This window comes from Pteropus medius, unplaced genomic scaffold (assembly GCF_902729225.1).
Source record: "Pteropus medius unplaced genomic scaffold, Ma_sr-lr_union100, whole genome shotgun sequence".
NCBI lineage: Eukaryota > Metazoa > Chordata > Mammalia > Chiroptera > Pteropodidae > Pteropus > Pteropus medius.
The window spans coordinates 11,064,405-11,085,514 of record NW_024344370.1 but is presented as its reverse complement, the minus strand read 5'-3'; the positions used below and the strand labels follow the sequence as shown (position 1 = coordinate 11,085,514).

Sequence of the window (21,110 nt, the reverse complement as noted above, 5' to 3'; positions counted from 1 at the left end):
AAAATATACATTACTTAATAACAAGAAATATGCATAGTAATAAGAAACCTGGATATGACAGTAAGAAAATCATAAACTCCCCTGAAGGGCACGAACTATTAAATAAATGGAAAACTTACCTTCCTAGAAAAAGATATGCTATTATAAAGGTATCAATTACTAAGTTGACCTATAAATTCAAAGCACTCTCATCAACATACCAACAAGAATTATATTTAGATCTTAATGAGTCACAAGTCCACCTGGAAAATTCTATGAAAAGCAGAGTAATAAACCACTAAATATTAAGCATACTAAAACGAGAGGGGGAATCAAGATAGCATAGTATCGTCATAACAAAAAAGAAAAACAATAAAAATCGACATAAATCGATTACGTGTATTTAGAAATTACTGATAAAGAAATAATTTTAAAGGTAAAAAGATAGTTTAGTCAACAAATGGTGTTACATCTGGTTAGAAGTCTGAATAGAATAAATCAAGATATTTCATCCCTTAAGAAAACTTAGGTTATTATTTTTATAATCTTGGCACAAATCCTTTCTAAGAATGTCATTAAATCCCAAAATGCATGAAGACTGACAAATTTGACTATATTAAAATTTAAACCTTTTATATGGAAAACAACATAACCAAAGTGTATAAGCAAGAAAATAACTGAATCCATGTGGAACACAAAAGGCATACAAATATGTAATAGTCCTAAAAAAATTTTTACATTTAACTTGCCAATGTCATAATTAGTAAGTACTAATAGGTTTAAACCCAGGCAATCGGACTCCAAAGAATATGTTCTTACATATTATACTATATTGCCTGTCTCAGGGTTGCACAAGTATTTTAAGATAGCTAATATCCAATTTGTTCAAGAATGTACATGGAGAGGTAACTCATATACTACTGGTTTAAGTACAAATTGATAAAAACTCTTCGGAGGAAATTTGATTCCACCTGTCAATTTTAACTAAACACACAGCAAATGTACTCTGAGTATTCATCCACTAAAAAAAAGGTCATATAAAAGTGAAAAAAAAATTTATGTGCAAAACAATACAGCACTGTCATGTATAACCTAGAAACAATGCTAATACTAATTAACACATATACATACCTACTATATCATCCCCTTATATGTTAATGAACTACATCTCCCATTTTTATTTAAAGACATTATACATGTACATACATGCACACTGTGTTGTAATATATAGAAGTGTTCAGAAAAATGCACAATACACTAATAAGAGTATCTCTGGGAAATGGAATAATGGAGAATTTTCAGCTTCTGTATTACGCATTTACGCATTTCAATTTTTATGACCAGAAAAAGAATTAGTTTTATTAGCCCTTTGCCTGTCAAAAGCCTCTCCCTGCTTGTACAAATATCCAGCCTTCCTAGGCTACTCTAAAGTATCTCACTCTATAGATACTAAAAGATAGAATTAATAGAAATAGTATTGATTTCAATAACTAAGGTCAGGAAGATAAAGAAGATGACTCCCAGAGTTTCTGGCTTGGGAATGGTTTTCAAAAGAAGAGAGCAGACAGGACACCATGTGGATATCAGGTATCTATAATCAAGCAAACTACAGTTAGCACCAGGACAATTAATTAAATCTTCTGAAGTCCCCAGAGGTTAACAGGGCATCCAACGAGTCTATTTGCTGCTGCCAGAATCCTTATCTTTTCCTAGAAGGCTGAGAGTAAATCTATTCTCCAGAAGACAAAATAAATCCATTTTAGTCAGAAAAAGATATCCCAGTATGCCTCTAAATCACTTCCACAACCTCCGCGGATGGGAAAGTCAAATCAACTTTTTCTAGGCTGGGTGACAGCTTTGGTAAGGAGATTCATTTTTAGGTTACAGTTTTTTGAGGTGGCTCTAATACAAACAGAACAACCTCCTCCTCACCCCATCATCCATGGTTCCAGAATAACTCTAAGGTTTGAAATTCCAAGGGCACCATTGTCAGGAAGAGAGATACATCCTCCAAACTTTAGAATCATATGAACAATATAACCCCAATATGGAAAAACACAGTTGCACCAGTCATTGCATTCATACTAAAATCGAGCTCCAACGTTATCTCCATAAGGAACTTATCAAAAGTGTACAATAGAAGTACTGATTCTTTCACATAGTAACCTGGGATTACTGAGGAATAAACTATTTCATGTAAGTGAAATATATCATATTTTAGAATTTTATCCCTTTAGAAATACTTTGGAAATTAACTGGACTATAGGGACTGCTGGCCAAAAATATGTCTGAACAAATGTTTACCTCATCTCCCTAACCAAAAAAAGTAGAGAAACAAAATTAGTTCTCACTGCCAGAGATAATTTACAAAATGGGAGAGAAAAACACTAGAATAAACCCTGTGGCACTGAATTAGAACTGGAGGTATCATTGTGAAATCATTCTTTTTTTTTGTTAATAAAAATATAGATGTAAATGTATACATGTGTGCACATAAAAATATCCCAAAGAAGTGCCCAGATCTTGGCCTTTAAGTTCCATTTTCCATTTAAAATAGCTGCAACAAGTTTGAAGGTAAATCTGAAACAACACATTGTGCTAGATACAAGGAAGTGCTTAACAAAGCAAGAACTATGTCAAAAAAGAAAAAAGGAAAAGAGGCCAGGTAGAAGAGGTTCCCACTTGCCAAATAAAGAACAATTTCGTCTAGAGCCATGTCACCCTGAACAAGCCCAATCCCGTCTGATCTTGGAATTAATGCTTTATATTTAGTTGTCATGTATCTTAAGTCTTTGTATCTTAAGGGTCAGATCTGTTAGAACTTGGATGGGAGACCACCTAGGAAAACCAGGTGCGGTAGGCATAAAAAATAAAAAATAATAATAAAAAAAGGGATTGTAAGCTGACAAGGTCCTTGCAATCTGTGAGGTCAAACAAAGGTTGCCTCGCCTAAAATAATTTAAAAAATAAAATAACAATTTCGTCAAAATAAATGATAATGGAATATAACCCAGTGAATAAGTAACATGAATATATACATGTAAATAAATGAATTAAATTAAATTAAAAATTTGATGAGGAACAAAATATTTATAGTTTTAAAGTACCTACCCCCAAAATATTTATTAATTACAAATGAGAAAAGAGTACCTTCGTACAGGAGATATTTGGTAGTTACAAACCATAATCACGTAATCAATGACTATCAGTAATGGGACTACTGAAAGAAACTGCCTGCAACCTAATAAGATGCAAGAAGAAAGAATGCAGTATCAGGGTTATCCATGGTAACCCTGCCAAAGATCTCATAAAATCTAATCAAAGATCTAATCATAGAAACAGAGAAATGCAAGTTAAGGGGTATTCTACAAAATAACTAGATTTATAATCTTCAAAAGTATCAAGACTCTGAAAGAAAAGACAAAAATTGTTTCAGATTAAAGACTTAAGATACATGACAACTAAATATAAAGCATAATTCTGATCCTTCTGCTCTAAAAGACACGGACCACTGGTGAGATTTAGATGTTAGTAATGTATTTTTCTTAACTTCCTAATTTTGATGGTTATAATATCATTATACAGCAGAATGTCCTTGTTTGTAGGAAACAAAGCTTTAAAGTATTTGGGAGTAATGGGGCACCAAGTGGGCAACTTACTGTCAAATGGTTCAGGAACAAAAAGTTCCTTGTACCATGTTTCCAACTTTTCTGTATTATCTGTCATTGTTCCACACTTTAAAATATGATGGAAATATTACAAAAATAATTTACAGCAGTACTGAAAAACCTGGGAGGGATATATCTACAGATGAGACAGAGATTTGTAGAGACTACAAAGTATATTGGGGGGAAATGACAACAAAACACAACACATATGAGGAACCAGACACACAAAACAAGCATAAAGTAGGATCTCCACAAAAAATGATACGTTTTCTTAGCAAGAAGGATTGGGAGAAGTGTGTCCTGGGCATTCGGTCAGGTAAAAAAAACCATAGCAGAATAGCTGCCATGGTTAAGGCCTCCAGCACAGCCCTCTGTATTATAGGACAGGGGTCCCCAACCCCTGGGCCACAGACCGATACTGGTCCATGGCCTGTTAGGAACCAGGCAGCACAGCAGGAGGTGAGCAGCAGATGAGCCAGTGAAGCTTCATCTGTATTTGCATCCACTCCCTAGCAACTACCATGGTCTCAGCTCCACCTCAGATCATCAGACATTAGATTTTCATAAGAACACCAGTCGCTGGTGCCAAAAAGGTTGGGGACCGCTATGGAGATATGACATTTGGGCAATATAACTGTGAAAATAGGAGACTATTATCTCCTGAGGGACAGGTTAACAGGTGTAAGAGGACAAACAACCCACATACCCTAAAGGAGAAATCCATTACGTAAAAATACCAAAGCCAGAAGAACAGGGATTCACTTGAGTTGGGCAAATACTCTTAAATGACCAATATGGTATAGTCTGGACCATTATATAAAACTTTAACCACAACAAAAAAAAATCTAACATCTGAGGAAAAACCAAAAGCATGATGAATGTATACCAAGTACAATAAGATCGAATTTCCTTTACTCTTCATAAACAGAAGACAATGTAAAAATAATAAAATCAACTCTTATAAAAAGCCAGAGTTCTTAGAAACTCTATGCCCCACCCCAAACAAAAGTAACAAAATAATTGAAGACCAAATTAGTAAGCTAAAAAGACCAAGCCTCAGGATTCTCCCTAAATATAATACCAGAAGCACCAGCCTCCCCCTCCCCAACCCTACTCCCACAAAAAAAAAATCAAAGTAATGAAAGCTCCATAAATCCCAACATTCCTGAGTTCTAAAAGCATCACGGTCTATGGGCCCAGGAAATCCTGAGACATTTTCAAAGAGTCTCTGAAGTCAAAATTATTTTCATAACTGTTTGCCCTTTTCCATTACTATACTGACAGCAATGGTGCAAAAGCAATGGAGGGAAAAATGCTAGCACCTTAGCAAATACAAAAGCAGTGACATCGAGCTGTGCTAACACCACTGTATATTCCCACTACAGGTTTTAAATGCCACTTTCACTTAAGAAAATCTCTAATGAGCAGTGAAAAATAATTTTATTAAATCTCAACACTTCAATACGTGTTTTTTTCACATTCCGTGTGAAGGAATGGCAATCTTAAGGAAAAACAGTTGTGTAATTACTTTTAGTTATGTGCTAAAATAGCCTTTTTTTAATGGAACACCATTCTAACTTAAAAGAACAAATGACAAACTATGGTTATACAGACTTAGGAATTTGGCAGACATTTTCTCAAAAATAATCCAAGTTAGCCTGTAACTTCAAAGGAAAGACACTAACATATTTAGACCAATTATTAATATTCAAATTTCCAAATGGAAATTTAGAATTGTGGAAAACTTGTATCTGCCTCCTAGAGCTTAACAATTTCACAATATTAGAGACTTTTCTGCAGAGATTCAAGGTGATATTAACAATTTTTTTGTGTTTTTATTTGCTATTGCATAATGAATGTGTTAACATTTGGAAAAATATGTTACTCAATGAACCAGTATTTCCCCAACTAACCAATATGTGGTGTTACAAAACCATGAACAGGTGGAAAGATTCAAAGTGCAAGATAATAGATCTTAAGGTAACAAGAAATGAAAAATTAATCAAAATGGTTTCGGATCTGACATTGAGCTAACCTTTAAAAAACTACTACTTGTCAAATTTTGGTGTGCTAGCAAAGAATATTCATAATCCTCTTTAATTAAAGGCTATGAAAATACTCCCTTTTCCAACCACATATCTATATAATGCTAAGTTTTCTTCATATATTTCAACTAAAACAACATATTGCAAGAAGCAGATATGACAATCAAGCTGTTTTCTCTTCAACTAGACATGAGACTTGCAAAAATATGTAACAATGCCACTCTTTTTACTAAAGATTTGCTTTGAAAAACTTTTTTTTTTAATTATTAAAACAGTGTTATGTTAACATGCAATGGTTTGTTATTTTAAATTAATTAAAAATTTTTTCTAATATGGGAAATATAATTTTAAAAATTTCCTATTATGGGAACTATAATAAATATAACCCACATAAACCAAAGCTTTTGGGATTCTCAGTAATTTGTAAGAATATAAAGAGATCCTAAGACCAAGAAGTTTGAGAAACGCTGCCTTTGAGCTATTTACTTGTAATTATACTATGCTATAATAGAATTGACTCCCCCTTAGGACAAATGAAATGTATAAGGCACTCTGCCCCAAAGCAAGCTGTAAGACCACTCTATTTTCAAAGTTTTCAGTATGCTTGCTTCCTTTTTCCTATTCCTTCACTGTAACACAGCAGGCCATAATTTTATGACGCTGTCAAAGTGCTTCTCTCACCCCTTCAAGTACACCAAAAAGACAACTGCATCAAAGGCAGTTGCAACAGCTTACTATCTACAAAATGAAATGGGCTCTGAAGAAGGATGCCCCTATGAATGAAGTCCCCAGACTTTACTATATCCACTTTGATTACTTAGATGTCTTTTTGGTTATCTAGTTTTTCTACTACATTCCATGTACCTAAAGTCACAGAAAAACCACCTCCATAAAGTAGAATCTTCTTTTATTGGCTTAATTTTTACATATTGTTTTCTATTGTCTTACACACTGCCATTTATAAAGCCTGGCAAGGCCTTTATCCAATGGTGCCTGGAACAAAACTTGAAGTGGCAAGAATAAAGTGAGCGACAGAATTCTACTATGCTTATTTCATATTTCAAAGGAAGGCAATTTAAAAATTTTAGGAACATTTACAGGGAAGACATCTAACTTTGAGAGGTAGGACAGAAAGGAAAAAGAACAACATGGAGAAGGAACAAAGATAAAAGCTTGTGTTTTAAAAGGCCAAAAAATAATAACACAAGAAGGTACAGGGGTTGTACAGAGTCTTAATCTAATAATACGTTAACAATCTGATCTTAACAGAGGTAATTCTGGGGATGGAAAATAATTGAGGAAACAAAGTACAAATAAAAAACAAAATATAATAATAAATAAAATTAAAATACTGCAACGTAAACTGAGTTGGAATGCAAAAGCAATATTCGGAATCACATGGGGCTGATCAAATAATTTTCTACTCATGTTTCAATCTTTTTTTAGGTGATAAACATAGACTAATAAAGTTTAGAAAGGAGAGAGAGGCAAAATAAAATTAAGAAACAACAGCTGAACATGAAGAAAGTGGGGAGTAAATGAAGCTAACTATAAAAATAGGAAGCTAAAAAAATTAGAAGAGAACACTGATTTAGATTGCTTTTTTACAATTAGAGAACCTAAGACAGAGGAGAAAGCTAAAAGGTAAATCTGAAACATGGGTGTAGCATGGTTCAAGTGTTAGTGATAGGCACCAAGGGGAAAAAAACAATGTGGAATAAATCAAAGAAAAGTGGAAGACAGAAGTGCTAAGCTTATTTCCTTAGAAAATTCAAACGCAGATATTACAGAGTATAATTAATGTACACATTTTCTATGCAAGAGCAAACTGTGTGCTTTCAAAACTGGAATCACCTATTGGGAACAACTAAACACAGGTACAATACATGTTGTCAGGAAAGGGAAAAAGACATCTTTAGGACTTTTTCTGGTGTTCCCAGAAAAAAACAAAGCATGTAACAGAGAGAAATGGACAGGCAAGGAAAAGAGTCAAAATAAAAATGCAAGCAACAAAGTGTGTTAGAAGTAGCAATTACAAAAAGAAAATCACTTTGCTATCTAACACCACTAAAAGTCTGCGTTATCCCAAATACTTTGTAAACACTGCCATAGTCCATTTCTAAACTCAAAACAGCTTAAACCCTTAAATCATGATATCTATAATCAATTATTTAAAATAAATGCCAAAATATGCACCCAATTTTCTGAAAATTTAAAGTATGTTTATTAAAGTAAGGTATCGTTTACTACCAAGAGTTTAGTTCCAATATCTCTAAAGTAACTAAACTTCAGAAATTTGCCAATGACATATGTAAATGTCTCTATAGTTATCACTTCATTAAGTAACATGCAATAAAAATTTGGTTTCCATATTTGAACCTCTGTAAGCTAGAAACACATGAAAAGTTTGCAACAGCTTGTTCTCAAACAGCAGGTAGACTTCATAACGTAATACTTGAATCAGCTGAAGGATTTAAGTTTATCACTATTGAAAACTCCTAAGTACCTTCAATAAACAGTGCCATTAAATGTGCATTTCGCGCAACATAAGCAAACACTTTGGAAATACTCTAGATTTGCCAACTTAATCTAAGAAAACTCACACAATACTAAGAAAAATATCCAAAATTTGAAGTCACTTAAAAATATTTCAACTGACTATCATTTCTTTAACCTCTTTCCAAACCACTGTCACATTTTAAACAAGGCGTTGAAAATGTTTATAGTTTGATAATTGTATGAAGCCTAACATTCGTTAAGTGTTAAACTAACAAAATCCTAAGGAAATCAAAGTAAATTTTGCTTATTGAGAGGAAAAAGGGAATTAAAGGCAACTACAAAGGTGAACAACCTTGCTTTTAAAAACTGTTGTCCACATCTAAACATATTATTGCTCCCTCAAGAAAAAAAAGAACTAGGTCTTTTAAAACAGATTTAAGTAGTTATTTTTGAGTGCTATGATACTTTTCATATGTAAAATTTACTAATTCAGAGAAACATCTTTATAAAGTGATAATTCTCTACTAAAGACTTGTTCTATTAAGGCTTTGTTGCTCTGAGGCCAAGTATAAGCCATATAAGGAAAATGAAGTTCAGTGCCATTTATTTTGTTCCGCTCTTTCAGATGCCCAAGAATAACCTCTTTTACTGCCTAATGATACGTTCCAAAATCATAAAGTAGATCAGTTATGCACTTAAATTCCTTGATAAAGTTACTTTGACTTAACAAGAATTTCTTGATGGTTCACAAATCTTACCAACAGCCTAAAAGAAAATCTCCAGAGACTAAACTCGGTGGGGGGGGAGGGGAGGATCAAAATAATACACAGTAATAGTTAAAAGAATCCCATTTTGAAATGTACTTAATAAAGTAACAATGAACAAATTGTGAAAAAAAATTGATCCTGCTCTTTAAAACCTGCCTTTTCTCTTCCTTGAACTAAAGAAGCCAACAGTTTTTCTTTGGGTAACATGGACAAACCAAACAATTTATATTTAAGACATACTTACCAACAGAATACCATATTTACCTAATAATTATTCAGAAGCACAACATTATCATTCACCTCCCTTTACCACAAAGCACTGGAAAAAAAATCAAAATTTAAAAGACACCACTAAAGAGACATTTCGTGTTTGCTGCGCCCAGAACTAGTTTAATCTATAAAAACTGCCCATTGGTTGAGAATTGTTTATAACTCTGGTGGAATGTCTGCCATGCTTCACTAATTCCTACCCCCAGAGTGGGTTACCTATCACTTATTAGGCTGAATGGGCTAAAATATCAGGCCCAACACTAAAATGTAAATACTGTATTATTCAAAAAGCACAGCTGCTTAACCACAATCAATGTGATTCCCACGAAAATCGTTTTACTTCCCTTCCTACGTTCTGTTCTGAATTGTAGACAAGTCCTAACAAATTAAACCACTTACAGGTGTCCGTCTTCTAATTTTAACTCCCTCTTTATCCATAACACTCCCTCCTTTTCCTTCCTACCAGGTCAGTAACAAGAAAAATCTAGCAGACACTTGCTTTAATTAATCAAACAATGAGGGAGGAGGGGAAGGTAGATGGGGCAAAGGGGGTCAATTATGTGGTGACAGAAAGAAATCTAACTATGGGAGGTGAACAGACAGTGTAAATATATATCCCTTACTGTTAAAATGTATAGCTGAAACTTTTCAGACTTTGTTAACCAATGTCACCATAAAAAAAATTTAATCGAACAAGTATTATAAGATTCTAAGTGTATGAAAGGAACAAGTTACTGAAAACATTACCAACCTAGAAAAACGACTAAAAATAGCAACGTTGTTTATAAAATCCAACGAAATATTTTGATATGGTTTAGAACTAAAAAACAACAAAAAACTGTACGATTAAACGCGAAAGTCAAATAATCGGTAACAATGTAAACAAATGTGGCAGCCATCTCAAAAAAAAAGCAAATCACTCACTGTAACGACCTTTCTTCCAAAACAAAAGTTGCCAGGTTCAGCAACTTAATAAAAAAATATACATTGCATACGCTCCGGGAAACTAAAAGTTCTGGACTTTGTGCTGAACAAAGGCACGCTTTCTTCACTCTCTTCGGATCGCTTAAAACTTTTCGTCCCACCGCATTCTTACGACCTCTTTTAAAATAACCACAGTCCAAAGGGTAGAAGAAGAGGAAAAAAATCAGTTCTATTTAGCACCTGAAACGCTACCCAGTTCGACATTAGAAAAGGAGAATTTCGGACAACTTGCGGAAAAGTGAAAAACATTAAAACAGTCTCTTTTCCGGCCCAGGAGCTTTGTGACTTCTAGACACCTTTCGTGACACTTACCTTTCGGTCGGGCAGTGTCTCAGGGCAGCTTTCTCAAGGCTTCGCCAGACATGATTTCCTTCCCTTCATTAGTCACTTTGGCTCCAGCCGAATCTCTCTCCGGTGAGAGCGGATGTGGAGTGGCCTCCCGCAGCAGGACGAGTAGGCTGCTTTGGTGGGGGCTGGGAAGCGGGCTGGTTTTCTGGTCTCGAGTTTTGCAGGAGTTTCCCAGCCCCAACTAGGATCTTCGCCGAAGGGAAAAAAAAGAACTTTTCACTCGTGACACCGCCCGGAATTACCGTGCGAAACTCACTTCCTGCCTTGGCGAGAAGCAGGATCCAGCTCGGTCCAGGGGAACCCGGAAAACCAGCTCCGCGCGCTCCGGGGAGGGGGCAGGGAGGGGGCGCCCGCGGAGAGACTCCAGCCTCGAGCGACTCGAGCGACCCGAGCGCCCCGCACTCCCGACGGCGGCGGGACCCAGCCGGCGGGGACGCAGGCGCCTCTGGGGCGCTGGGCGAACCTCGGCCGCGCTAGGCCGCCACCTCCTGCCTTCTCTCCGCCGCCCCCAGAGCCGGGCGGCGGGGTTATTGTCTCGATCGCGCCTGCCGCGCCCTTCGCCCGCGTCGCCGCCCGGAGCCGGAGCCGAGGGGCGAGCTGGCTGGAAGGCGGCCCCTTCTCCGGGCTGTCCGTCGGGCCGTCCGTCCTTCTGTCCGTCCCTCTCCGCCTCCCCTACCTGCCCTCGCACCCTCTTCTCCCTCTCCCGGTTCCCCGCCGCCGTCCCTTCGCTCCCTTCCTCGTTCTTCGCCGGCGGCGGTGGCTCCCCCGGGAGGCGCAGGGGGTGGGGGCGGGCGGCGGCTGCGTCGCTTCACGGGCTCGCGGGGCCGCGGCAGGGGCCGGGGCTGCGTCCCGCGCCGCCGCGCCACATTCACTCGAGCGAGAGACTGAGAGGGGAGGAGAGGAGTGGGAGGGAGAGGAGAGAAAGGAGGAGGAAGGGGGCTGGGGCGGAGGGGAGTGACTGCCTCACAGGCCGCCGCGGCAAGAGCGCCACCGCCCCGGCGGCCGGGGGGCGGGGGGTAGAGGCTGCGCGCAGCGACTCCGCGGCGGGGGCGGGGCGGCCTCCCGCCGGCTCACCCCAACCGCCAACAGCCGTGCTAGAGGCCGGCGCGAGCCAGTCACTGAGCGCGGGGGCGGTGCGGGCCGACGTCGGCGGCTGCGGCGGTGGCAGCAGGGGGCGGTGGGCTGGTGGGCCCGGGGCCAGGGAGGAGGGGTGGTCGGCGCCCGAGGCTTCGCGTGAGAGGCGCAGCGTGAGGCCCGCGCGGTTGCCCGGGCCGGGGAAGGCCTGCCTGCGGCTCCCGGCAGCCCAAAGTGGCGGTCGCTTAGGACGCGGACCCTGCCTGCCCCGCGCCCAGCCGCGGAGACCGAGAGCCCGCTGGCCACCGCCGGCTTGGCCGCCTGAGTTTCTTTGTACGACAGTAATCGATGCGCAGGGGTCGAGTCTCGCCCGGATTTTAAGGCTGCAGGTATCTCTTTGAACTGCAGCACTCCAACTTCCTCTAATGGCACGCTCAGTCTGCAGGAAACCACAGCCGTAGCTTCGTGGAGCTTCCCACGCCGGCCCTTCCTCCGAGCTTGTTCGCACAGCAACGCAGCTGGGGCTCCTCCAAGTCTCAGCCTCACCCCGCCGGGAAGACAAAGCTGGCGATGGGAGGGGGAAAACGGCCCGCGAAAGTGCTTCAAGATAGTGCCTTTGTTAGAAGAAACGTTGGATACACTCCGAATGCGACGCAGGCTTCCACTGCCAGCGGTTTCGGTGATGCAGTCGTTGAATTGCGCTGGCCCTAATAATTCCGCTTGGCAAGGTTCGCGTTTATTGCAGAAAGAGACTCTTAAGCTTTCTGTCAACACATATGGCAGAAAACGCCTCAACCATAACATTGCACAGTTTTTGCAGTTACTGTTTTAAATATGTTAACAGACAAGACGGCCTTGTTTTACCCGGAGGAGGAACGTAATAGATATGAAACAAACCATTCCCCGCCCCCAGTCTGCTGTACTTAACCGTGTACGGTGGTGGTAATTAGTCTCTGAGTCCCTGAAGTCACTGTTTCAGTTCTAACGTCTGTATTGCAGAGATAATTATTTATTATCAAGTTTGAATAAAGAGCTGTATGCCCTACAGATGATTTTTGGCTTTCATCCAAAAGAAGGAATTTATAAAGTCCATCAGAGTTATTTATCAAAATGAGTTGTACACTACCGACGAACACTCGAAATAACTCCAAAGATAGTCAACACATGCTATTAGGGGTGGGAGCGATCAAACTACTTCCAGAACTGCTAAAATTAACACAGGTAGTTCCTTCGTGTAGAGCAGAGGTAGATAGTACCAAAGTGTTTAGGCTTATTCGGTGCTGGAGTCCAGAGAGCATTAAACTAGAAGCTAGGAAACGAAAGGGCGCCAGGTATACTAGTAATACCAAGCTAGTTATCTATTTTATGTGAATGTGAGTCTTAGCCATTGTACAAATTCTAAAGTTAACATTGCATTTTTAATCATCATAAAGATTTCTTATTTCACTTTCAACAACTGGTTTCAATGACTAGACTCAGTGGTCTAGCTCTGAACTGAAAGTCACTGTCCAGGATGCGGAATGTCTCATAATCCCACCTACAGCTGGGATTCTGATGTCGCATTTAGTCTCAGGTTGATTCAAGATCCCTATGTAGCATCATAGATTCAAGTAAACCTAACTCCGCCCTCCCAAAACCTAAATAAATAGGACCTGTCCTGGCCCTAGCCTGTTTTTAAACTGATCTGGGGGACCAATCTGGCTGATTACTATTTAGGCTAGAAAAGTCTGTATAACCAAAAACCCTTCCTTCAACTCACCTGATATTTTACCACTAGAGTTTAATCCCGTTTAGTATATTTCTCTAGCACAAAGCCATAATCCTGGGAAAGCGAATATTTTAAGCCTTATGATTTATACTTAACTCAGATCGTTTCCTCAAAGCAGCTTTTGGTGGAAGGAAATACAGAGATAGCATATGTTGATGTAGAATAGGTAAGGAGAGGGAAATGTGGTTTAGTGTGGGGGGAGGGGCAATACACGGAATGTACAGAAGTATAGACAATAAAATGCTCCCCCATTTGATTGTTAAATATGTCCTACTTACTCATATTGTAAGAAAGAGCCCCAAACACTGGTTTTAAAAGGATAGAAAACAGGATGCACTTACCAATGTAACCTATTTTGACAAATATTTCTTTAAAAATCCCTTTGTAAAGTATCTTCAGCAGGAATTCTGCATCTGTGCTCATAATAGAAAGGTGACATAACAGCTATATGATCAAGATATTCAGTAATCAGAAGCAATGGTTCATCTTTGTTACTCATTAATGACTACTTAGTTCCAACTCATATGAACAGCACATACAGATAGCCAAATCTTCCACTTGTTCTTTTTTTCCAATGCATTCCTGTTCCATTCTTTATAGATTAGCTTCCTTTGAAACTCCTCCCAAAGCTGAACTAAGATGGACTTAACAGTTTCAATTATGATTAAAAGAACTAAAACAGCTTAACCAAGGCTGCCTAACTGTGATTTTATAATAATTAACTGAACTCCAGGACCAACTTAGAGAGTAAGCTAATAAATATTTGTTGATAGTATAGCTTAATCTTCCCCATTGTAATTCTTTCCATGATTGTGAAAGGCAGAGAATTCTTTCTTTGGGATTTCCCTTCCCAAAGGCTGGGTTCAAGAAAGAAATTACTGTCTACTAGAGATAAACCACATATCTGAAGGAAAGCCTTAAGGGCTTGCCTTACACATTCCAGGGAATGCACGCAGTATCCATCAGAAAAAGGAAAAAAAATGTCTCAACAGAGAGCCTATCCACTGCTTTTAAAAAGGTCTGCCTTGTCATTTCCCCATGCCAGCCAAGCAGCTGTGCAGAAGCATTATGGAGACAAAATTAGCAGAAGGCAAGGAAAAGTTTAGGATGTTCAATTCTTCTTTTGTCCCTTTCTCAACACCTAATAAAGAGTTGGTTACCTAAAACCAAAGTTTTTATCACAGTAGAATTAGAAGAAAAATTAATCTTCAGGCTAGATTAGAGTTAGATTTTTTTTTAAAAAGTCTAGAAGCATTAGCTCAGATCAAAACACATTGTAACATGTATTTTTAATAGGGACTGACTTCCTATTTTCACTTCCATCTTAGCCCCTTGATAGAAAGGGCAGGAGATTAAGGTGGCAAGTGTGTGGGAAAGGGATGATTGGGCTCAAAAGAGGCAGTACATGCAAGAACCAAAATTAAAAATTTATAATAATTTGGGGATAGAATCATCCCTTCCATAGCATGTTTCAGCCTTCAGACATTTTTGAGAAGTCGTCCTCTATTTGTGAAAAACTTCATGACAAGTTTTGAAGTTTCCCCCTCAGTATGTGCTCGATAATCTTTTTTTCTATCATATACCTTTTGTGGCCTATCAAAGTTAAATTTCTTTCAGATGTCTTACAATTTTTTTAAGTGTGGAGAAAATAAATAATGCATGGTGATTGTGTGACTTCTGAAACAAGACTGCTTGATTTAGAAACTTGGCTACTGAGTGACCTTGGGCAAGTTCCTGAACATCTATAAACATATAAACTTGAGTTTCCTCATCTCCAGAATGGGAACTGTAATACTTATAGTCTCATAGATTATTGGGAGAACTACATGAGACAATGCTCGTAAAATGCTTAGCACAGTGCTTGACAGACTCAAAAGTGTTAGCTATTAGTAGTAGTGTACTTTAAAATGCACTGACAAACATATACCATCAGAAGGCTTCTATCATATGGTGTATCATCCAAACTAGAACAATTTGAGAGTTAATTAATAAACATTAATAATAATTACACAGAGATAACAAATGTAAAACCAGGACGTCCTGGGCCAACTGCGGCATATAGTTACCCTAATAATTTCCAACTTTATTACCTTCTTCTGATCCACCTCCCCTCTCAACTCTTCCCTGGTATGAATCATAATCTATTTCAATCACATTTCAATATGTATACTTTTTTCTAAATTGTAACTATTAAATCAACAAATGAAAAGGTTAAATGCTGCTGCTTAACGCCCTTCAATGTAGGCTTTCACTTAAGAATATTATCTTTCTTTGAGTAACTGCTTTTTCCTACTCCCTTAAGCTAACACTTAATAGCTTTACCTTTTTTTCTATAGCTTTTCGTTTTTTAAAAAAATGTTTAGCATCAACTACGCAATGAAAATAGGCAATACATAGGTATTAAGCATAATTTGAGATGTAGTAAGGAGCTAAATGCCCTGCTCTAGCATGCCAACTATGTTACATAAAAACTTTTTTTTAGGCAGCATGTCATTCCTGTTTCAAAGTAGGAGTAAATCATTGTAGATGACGACCATATCATAATCAGAATGTTGGGTAAATCTCACTTGAATCTAATTTAATCAGTATTTGGAAAATAATATTTCTCAATTAGACTTTTTAAAATAATCCTGGATATACTTTCACATTCACACTTTCTTCCTCTGAAAAAAATTTATTTGCTGGGAATTTACTGTAAAAATCGTTCAAAAATGCTGATGTATACCAGCAGATATTTTTTAAATGTTTCCTCTCTTTTCTGTTTTCCCTAGTCCCTTTGTTTTTATACCATTAAATTAATTTCAAGCATTGGATCAATCACATAGCATTTTAGTTTTCTTTATTTTAAATTCTTTTAATTTTCTTGTTCTTCCTCTAAAACAGACACTGAATTTCTCTTCCTTTGACCTCTGAAAACTCCCCTTGAGGGTTTTTGTTTTCTTACGCAAACTTTATATAGTATATTTTTCCTATTTTCTGCTGTACAACATACTAAACCATTAATAGAAATGTCACTTTCCTTCCAAAGGGTTTGTACTTCTTCATGTAGAAATAAATATATAGAGAAGTAGTTTTTAAAAATTTTATTTTATAATTTTTGACGTAATTTTTCTTTTTTATTCTTGATATTTCATTTCGTTTACCTGATTTCTGGCCACCATATCCTATAGATGACTGATATTTCTATTTTGTCTTCTGAAGTAATGAAACCTAACCAGTAAGTTTTTTCTCAATATTATCATCTTTCAGAAAAGTTCTGGCACTGGCATTACCATGTACTAGCTGGTGACCTTGGACAAATCATTTAATCTTTCTATGCAATTGTTCATGATCTATATAAAACACAATAATAAGCCCTGTATCTACATCATAGGCTTATTGTAGGCACAACATGAAATGATGTATAGAAAATACACTATAAACACCAAATAAATAAAAGATACCTTTTTGTTCTTACATCGATAATGCTTTTCATTATAATCAATAACATAACATAAGCCATATTCAATGTCCTTTGACATAGCAGCTCTATAGTATGCATACTTTAGATTACATTTTAAATGCAGGGTCCATTCTCTATAAAGTCTATAACCTATGAGAGGATGTAGGTATAAACATCACATTTTATATAAAAATTCAAGTCATTAATTCAGATGCCAAATATTCATTAGTTTTGATAAGTGAGACACTGGCTAGATTTTACACTAGGCAAATTAGAACTGTTAATTTCAAGAAGAATGTGTGGTCTTCTTAAAGAAAATAAGCTTTAAAAAATCTAAATTCTGAGAAGTTTTAGTTGTAGTTGAATAATCAAGAAGAGACCTTTGAGGTCATCTGGTTTCTAATCCAGCTGCATTTTACAGGTGAGGGAACTCAGGTTTGAAGACTTGCCCAAAGTCACACTATTGCTTACTGGAGAAACATAATTAGAACCCAGTTATCCCCCAGTTTGATCTGTGTTCAACTATACCACATTACCGCACATAGTAATCAAAACATGGAACAACCAAAAACCACCAAAGAAAAGTCTGACAGAACTACTTAAATTTTTTAAATTGTTGACAAAAGATACTATAAATAAAGTTAAAAGACAAATGACAGTTTCAGAGAAAAATATAACATATATAAGAAACAATAATTAATAATCTTAATATATAAAGAGCTTTTATAAATCCAGGAACAAATTAACAACCTAATAGAATTATTTACAAAAGGCATAAACCAGCAGTTCACACACACACACACACACACACACCCACACAAAATACAGAGGCAATAAACATTTGAAACATGCAAGGGCCTTAAAAATTAGGTGGGGTGCAACCTCATTTAAAAACCAGGATAACTGAAACTTCAGCCAGCTTTTGTTGTTATTGTAGTTGGGATGGTAGTTCCTTTTCAGCTCTCTCAATGAGCAAAAGGAACTCTAGTGAGCTATATCCAAAGGGCTATGACCTTGACAGAAGGAGAAGTGAACCAATCTGATGACAAATAAATCGGAATTAAACCGGCTTAAACATGGTCCCAGAAACTAGACAGAGAGTCTTTCTGGTGCAGTTGTCTATGAATGTCTGTAGGGAAGCTCAACAGCACCATCTCAAAATAGTCAGACCTGGGTACATACTAATGAGCCCCTCTCTGGGCATATTCTCCTAGGCCAGACCACCAGGCTTCTGGATATGTATGTGGCATTGTTTGCTCAAATTCCAATGATTATATTCTTTGGAAACCATAGATTTTAAGACTTTAGATTCCTCAAATAAGGACTGAACAGGGTAAGATGTTAGCAAGTTGTACTAGCAAACTTTAAAAGTGCTGTATATGTAATGAATTTAAGGCCATGGAAAGAATTAACTCTCAAATATCCCCAGGTTCATGGACTAAGATTCTGTTGGGGATGGAAAATCTTGTGAAAGATCCAAGGAGGCAAGTGCAGGAGTAAGTAGCCATAGGAGTGAGGGAGGGGATGGAAGAATGCCTCTCTCCTTCTGCCACTGTTTGTAAGGGTCACACTTCCTTGAACTTGCTTCTGCCAACTGTTATAAAGATAAATAATAGAGAAAAAAATATATGGGATAAGGTAGAAGAAAAGAGTAGTCTTAAAATAATTTCGTAAAAAAGACTAAGAAGTAAAATTAGGAAATGAAGCAAAATAATTTTAAAAGATTAAAATAAGTTTGTAGAAAACACAAAGATGAAGGAAGAGAGAAACTGAGAGTTAAAAATTACTAAAAAGAGCAAGTAGAGAAGAAAAAGATTTAAGGGTAAACTCTCCTAAAAGCCAAAAAAAAAAAAAATGAGATTGATTTCAACATACTATATATAAGGAAAAAAAATTTTTTAAAGATAAATAGCATTGAGTATGGATAAACCAAACAAATCTATAATATAAAAAAAAAAATAAGATAACAGTTGTGAATTAGTTAAAAAGAAAGAGAACTGCTAAAGGCCATTAAGTTTTTGAGTGAGTATGATATCTTGAGTGAGTATGATATCCCAGGAAACAGGGTTCTGCTGTACCAGGAGCCTTGTAGGCAGAAAATTAGTGGAACAGAGGGCTACTCTTAATACCCTGGGACACCCAGGGGATTCTGGCTCCCAAATGTCCTCAGTGACCTGTGGAAGAATGTATCTGACTTCTACAGCTGATCCAAGCAGCACATCCTGGCCTTTGTAAACTCGCAAGCCCTTGACTCGCTCCTCCTCTTCAATACATCCTTATCAGAATAATATATCAGTATGACAATTAATAGATAACATGCCTGCTCAAGATCACCTTGCCAGGAAGTTGTAGAACTGGAATATGAACCCAGCAGCCTGAGCTCAGAATGTAAGTGCCAATCATTAAATTCTATGTTGTCCTGTAACCACTTTTAATACCTGTACCAGTGGATTTTCCACATAATATATATTTGCCAACATTTTCACTTTTGATCATTGGGGATTTTTTTGGTTTTGTAATTCACAACCTTCTGTCGAATAAAAACAAACGCAGTTTTGATTTCATCTTGAAATACTTCCTGTTTCTTTGTCTTCCTCTTCCTCTGCTCCTTTGAAACAAAAGCTGGTCCCTTTCTTTTCTTCTCTTTTTTCCTCTCTATTATAAAGGCAAGGTATATAAATTGATGAAAATAAAGGACTAACAAAGTATACAAAATAAGAGGAAAATATTCTACCACGTACAAACAACTAAAAATAGGACCCTGATAATGGTGTTATTCAAGTGCCTGAGCATAACTATAGAGACTAGGTAATTCAAAGCCTTTTCTCTAGAACATAATGCTCATTTTTGTGTAGCAGCAATCAATGACAGTGCTAGATCCATAATTAGAGTAACATCTTCTTTATTCTTGAGACTGAATATTTAAAAAATGAGCCATTCCAATTTGATACTACAGTAGTTTATCTTGAAGTAATGATGCTGTGTTTTCTCTTAACCACATTTTTAATTATTTCATCTCATTTTACAAAAAAACCACTTGCATTGGAATCTTACTGATAATCATTCTTTACACATGTCTAATGGAGCGTAACAAAAACAGAGCGATCATGACTTCCATACTGATATGTTACAATGGTATCTAATATTTTGGTGTTCTTTTACTTTAATGTACATATGACTCATTGATGCTTCTGAGTGACTAGTAGAGAAAGTAGTTTTAGAATCATTACTAACTTAAATTTCCATCCTCAGATTCTACCTTACTTTCTCACACCACCTCATTTAAAGTCTTTTGTGTTGAAAAGTATGTAATAGCTCTAAAAGAAGGTATTACGTGTTTCATCTGTTGCTCCAAAAGAAGCGAAAAACTAGACTATTAACCCGCTGTGTAATCCCTGCACAGACTACAATGGCTTTCAGTGGGAAGCCAGGCTCTGCCAAGAGCAGGGAGGATAGCAGTTTAAACATTACAGGGTCAAGTTCAGCATTTGTTCCATTCACAGAACTCCCACTGACATCAATGAGAGTTTTGTGCAGAGTAGAATTTCTTCCTCAGTTAAATGATTTCTGTAATGCCTTCTATTTTGCCAGAACATATCACACAAATAATATACTAAAGAAAGTATATGTAGTACTTCATTTTTTTTCAGGCCTACTCTTGATTTTAATAAAATGTCATCTACAAAAAGCATTTTTCTTATAAAATGCGATTTAAAAGGTAAATAAGCAATTTGACTGAGAATGTAAAGACTCATTCTAACCTCATCTGTTTGCAATTTTTTAGATTTGTTTTTGGCCTGTGATATAAAAATCACAATTGAGTTCAGTCAATAACCTTTGAAACTCTGAAATTTTATGCACTATGATATATCATAATTGACTGATTGGGAACATGGAGTTCTTAAAGTTATTAGGCCAATGTACGTGGAGCTAAATATTGATATTATTTAGCAAATATCTCTAGGTAAATAAAGTCTGCCAAAGAGAAAAGATGAAGGCACTGAATTTTATGTAATCGTTGGAAGGATAGGCAATCAATATTAGTGAAGAGTTTGAACACTACAAAGTAAATTTTACTGTTGTTAAGTAATACAATAACATTAATGAAAATTAATAAAATATTTTTTTAAATGAATATTTATAATTTATAATTAGCCTATTGTTTAATGACAGTTTAAAGGGAACTTTTAAGGGAAAAGAAAATATTAGAATATTAAAATATTAAAATTCTTTTAAGAGAAAGAAAATGTTAGATTTTCTTTCTTT

The 21,110-nt window shown here is 37.0% G+C and overlaps 1 protein-coding gene across 12 annotated transcripts in view; it reads right to left on the bottom strand.

Annotated features, from left to right (window-relative positions):
- The window catches only part of ERBIN (erbb2 interacting protein), a 93,184-nt gene extending 81,796 nt beyond the window's left edge, over positions 1–11,388 (bottom strand). For 2 of the 12 annotated variants that reach the window (XM_039870080.1, XM_039870081.1), the window contains exon 1: positions 10,525–10,983. The gene's annotated coding sequence lies outside the window, so the exon portion shown is untranslated. Of the gene's footprint in view, positions 1–10,524; positions 10,996–11,248 lie in introns of those variants that run through there. The other 10 variants (XM_039870078.1, XM_039870090.1, XM_039870079.1 and 7 more) reach the window with 10 other exon arrangements.
- Positions 11,389–21,110: the final 9,722 nt, after the last annotated feature.